Source organism: Panicum hallii, chromosome 6 (genome assembly GCF_002211085.1).
Source record: "Panicum hallii strain FIL2 chromosome 6, PHallii_v3.1, whole genome shotgun sequence".
NCBI classification, from domain to species: domain Eukaryota; kingdom Viridiplantae; phylum Streptophyta; class Magnoliopsida; order Poales; family Poaceae; genus Panicum; species Panicum hallii.
In genome coordinates this window covers 32,903,459-32,908,202 of record NC_038047.1, presented here as the reverse complement: position 1 = coordinate 32,908,202, position 4,744 = coordinate 32,903,459, and positions in this window count along the sequence as shown.

Below are 4,744 nucleotides of genomic sequence, written 5' to 3'. Positions count from 1 at the left end.
GCCTAACATCCATGATGGTGCTGGGCGACTTTCTGAAGCAGCGAATTGCTTCCCTGCAGCAGCGGTCCCGGATGGCCTACATGTACACAGGGCTAAATGACTGCTGCAGGATCGCGCGCGGGCCCCGCGGCGACTTCACCAGGGCGGAGCTAGAGGCGGTGCTCCGGGCGATGACTGGCGAGGCGTTCAGCCCAGAGTCCTTGGTCCTCCCGAGCAGGGTCAAGGCCCTGTGCGAGGACCAGGCGTTGCGGTCATCAGTCCTGGCGTCGATGCCGACCCTGGACGAGGGGGGCCTGGCGGTCCGGCAACTGGGAGGCGACCCCAACCGCGGGCTCCAGATCCCTGGCACCACACCAGACCGCCAGCAACGTACCAGCGAAGGTCCCGGGGAGCCGAGACCCGGAGGTCCGGCCCCCGGCGGGAAAGGGAAGGAGAAGGTGCCGGTGCCAGAGCACCGGCACAAGGACCATTCGGAGGGATCGAAATCTCGGAGGCTCCAGCGTGGCGACGGCTCCTTGGTCGGGGAGCCGGCGCCCAAACGCCAGAAGACGGCGGGGGCGAAGGAGCAGAGTGGAGCTCCACCACCTCCGCCTCAATGCCAGCAGCCGGAGAGGAGACCGGAGGAGGCGCGGCGGCCTCCTCCGAGGCAGCAGACTCCTCCACCACCACCGCTGACACAGCGTCCGGCGACGCCACCACCACCGTCCGAGCCCAGGCCACAGCCCCCACCACCGCCGCTAGAAGCACCGGTGGCCGGGGACACCCGCCAAAGGTCCGGGGGGTCCTTGGCAGGGAAGAAGGTCCCCCCAGCGGCCCGGGGCAGATGGGAATGGTTCGACTTCGCGTAAGTAGCTTCCTCAGAGTTTTTCACTATTTCTCTTAGCTTCTGGGCCCTAACCATATTGGTGATACGGCAGGCCCCAAACCTCTGACTCTCCAAGCGCGCCCTCCGGGGCCGCACCGACTGGGGGAACTGGCCCCCAGCCAGCGCCGGAGTCCTCGGCGTCGACACCTGCAGGGCCCCTGCCAGAGCCAGCGCCAGAAGCCTCTGGGCCTGGAGGTCCGGAGCGGGAGGTCGCCACGCCACCACGACCCGAAGCCACTCCCTAGGAGGAGGCCGCCAGACCAACTGCGACAACCGAGGTACCATCGACAGCGCCTGGCGCCGAGGCTGGGCCTCTCCCAGCTGAGCCAGCAGCTAAGGGGGCCACTGCAATGGCAGAGGCAGCAGCACCGGAGGCTGCGGAGCCGGAGGCCGCAGCGCCGGAGTCTGCGGAGGTTGTCAGCACCACCACTCCACCTACGGAGGGGGAAGAACCGGAGGTGGTGCTGGGAAGGCGCCTCCTCCTGAGCACAGCGGAGATCCCTCTCCCCCGACTCATAGCCAAGTGCCAGCAAGCTCAGCAGGAGCTGGAGGCTGGCATGCGCTGGGAGTGGGAGAAGCTGGAGGCAGAGCGCCACCGGCTCTCCGACTGGGAGGAGCGCCTGGGCGACCGCATCAAGTCCGTCACCGCCCGCTACGCCGATGAGCGCCCCAAGCTCGTGCTAGAGCGCGAGCTCCTGCAAGAGGGGCTGCAGCGAGCTCTCGACCGGGAGGCGGCAGCGGCGAAGCGGGAGAGAGCGGCCACACGGCGGGAGGCAGACGCCCTAGAGCGGGAGCTCGCTGCGGAGAAGAAGGTGCAGGCGGCGGCGGACAGGGAGCGGACTGCCCTGGAGTTGGCCAGCGAGGCCAAGAAGGTGGTGGAGATGACCGCGGTGCAGGAGGCCACCCTTGCAGAACTGGCGGCAGTTGCAGCAAAGAGGGAAGAAAGGCTTGCCGCCCGCGAAGCAGAGGAGGTGGCCTGGCTCCAGGAGCTCCAGAGGCGGGAAGAGGCCGTGGAGGAGGAGCTGGCAGCCGGGACCCGGAGGGTCCAAGAGCACGAGGTGGCCCTCCAGGAGAGGGAGGCCAAAGTAGCGGAACTCCTAGCGGAGCGGAGCGCCAGCATCGGCCAGATCACAAGATGGGTCGGTGCGGTGAACCCTCTGCTGGAAGCACTCGGAGCCAACCCTATCCGGGTGCCGGAGGCTCCTTCACCACTTGGCACTGGGCTCCACCGCCGAGCGGTTGCGGGATGTGGAGGCCAGCATTTACGACCTCCTGGAGACAGAAGGGCGAGCAGTTGCTCGGGGGATGGCAGAGTACATCCTCACCAGCTTCCGGAGCCACGACCTCGCCATCCAACTGACTCCTGTCCTAGTCGGACCCCTCCGAGCAACGGCAGCCGCCGCGCAAGGAGTCCAGGAGACGGCCGACATGGTCGTGGCACGCATCCAACGCCGCCCTGAACCTGCAGAGAATGGGGGTGCTGCCGGACAATAGTGCTAGTATCTTTTTGTTGTTTCTTTTGTAATATAACTTTTTTTATTGTAATATAACTTTGTAATGTTGTGCACATTATTAGTAATGCATTTAAGTATTTCGTGCGTCTTCTTTTTGTGAAAAACTTAGCTGTTTTCCTGATTGTCGATCTGTGAAGTGCTCACAAGCACACCGAGGTCCCGTGGCCCCCTGGGAGGTAGTCGTGATAGGTCCATAGAACTGAGGCCCTGCACATGATTTAGGATCAACGTTTAGTATACGTCCCCACGAGGTCCCGGTCCGGCCAGCGAAGGCCTCCTAAGTTGCGTAGCGAGTCAGAGCAGGAGGACCTAGGTTCGGGGATTAAAGGGGTCCTGGTCCCCGGGTCCATGGTTCGGGGTGCAACGGTACCCGCCCTAGGAGGGCAGGGCGTGTAGGCTTAGGGTACGGAACCAGGCTAAGCGGCTACACAACCTTGGACCCCAGCAAAGAACGAGTATGTCTCCCTGAAGCCAGTTCCCAGGTGTCCGGTTCCTTTTCTCCTGCGAGACAGAGGTCCCGGGCAGAGACGTAGCGTAGCAACTTAAGAAAAGCCTTTGGCACAACACAGACGCGAGAAACCACATGGGGGGTTAGCGTAACAAGAAGCAAAGAAAGATAGAATCGCATAGACTTCCAGGACACACCGAGAACAAATTTTTCCTTAATGAATTGGTACAGAAGAGTTGTGCGATGTACGCCAGGGGCCGGGTTTACGAGGGCGGACCTCTACCGCCCTGGTCCGCACGGTGATGCTACCAATTACAAAGGAAAAATTTCCTCTTAACTAGGTCCTAGGGATAGAACTTACGGAGGTGCTCGATGTTCCATGGATTGGGTGGTTGCATACCATCCTCCGCAGCCAAACGAACAGATCCGGGTCGGCACACCTTTGTCACCTTGAAGGGCCCCTCCCAGCTGGGGGAGAGCTTGTGCAGGCTGTCTCGGTTTAGGATTCACCTTAGGACTAGGTCCTCGACCCGGAGCTCCCTACTACGCACGAACCGTTGGTGGTAGCGCTGGAGTGCTTGGTTGTACCGTGCGTTTCGGACTGCTGCTCGCCATCTGCGCTCGTCGACGAGGTCCACGTCCTGACGACGCTGTTGTTCCTGCAAGTCCTCATCAAAAGCCTGGACTCGTAGAGAGCCCATGGTGATCTCCAGGGGAAGGCACGCTTCGGCCCCGTAGACCAAGAAGAAAGGGGTTTCCCCTGTCGCCCGGCTGGGCGTGGTCCGGTTCCCCCATAACACGCTCGGAAGCTCATCAATCCATCTTGCGCCATGCTTCTCAAGATCGCAGTAGGTCTGGATCTTGAGCCTTCTGAGGATCTCAGCGTTGGCCCGCTCAACTTGGCCATTGCTCCTGGGATGCGCCACTGAGGTGAAACAGAGCTGGATGCCAATATCCTCGCAGTACTCCTAGAAGTATTGGCTCGTGAACTGAATCCCATTGTCGGTGATGACCCGGTTCGGGACCCCGAACCGGCACACAATTGACCTGAGGAAAGCAGTTGCTGATGCCTTGGTGATGTTGACCACTGGGGTTGCCTCCAGCCACTTGGTGAATTTATCAATGGCAACATAGAGGTACCGGTACCCGCCGACGGCCCTAGGGAAAGGTCCCAAGATATCCAACCCCCATACAGCAAAGGGCCAAGAGGGAGGAATCATCTGTAGTGCCTGAGCTGGAGTGTGTATCTGCTTTGTATGGAACTGGCATGCTTTGCAGGACCTTACCAACTCAGCTGCATCCTGGAGCGCTGTCGGCCAGTAAAAGCCATGCCGGAAGGCTTTACCAACCAGCGTGCGGGATGAAGAATGACTTCCGCACTCGCCTCCATGGATCTCCGCGAGCAAGTCGCGGCCCTCTTCCTGGGTGATGCACCGCATGAGGATACCGTTGGCACCACGGTGGTAGAGATCCCCTTCTACCACTGTGTACCGCTTAGCCATCCGGACAATGCGCTCAGCAGATGCTTGGTCTTCAGGAAGAAAATTATCTTTCAGGTAGTCCCGGACCTTAGAGATCCATGCATCGGGACCTTCCTGAGAAACTGGGCGAGGCTCCCTGAGGTCTTCGGGACCCTCGAGGAAGCACACAACCCTTGGCGGGCTCCACGGATGGAGCACCGCCGGGACCGCTAGCTTCGAGGTGCTAGTCCGACCCCCTTCGCCCAAGTCGGCAGGCTGGGCGGAAGGCTTCAACAGACGTCTCTGGAAGATGCCCTCAGGCACGGGTGCCTGAGTCGATGCGCTCGCGGAGAGGGCATCAGCTGCTGAGTTGCCTTCGCGTGGAACATGTTGCAGTTCCAGCACATCGAAGTCCTTCTCCAGCCTCCTCACATGAATGAGGTAGGCTGCGAGCTGG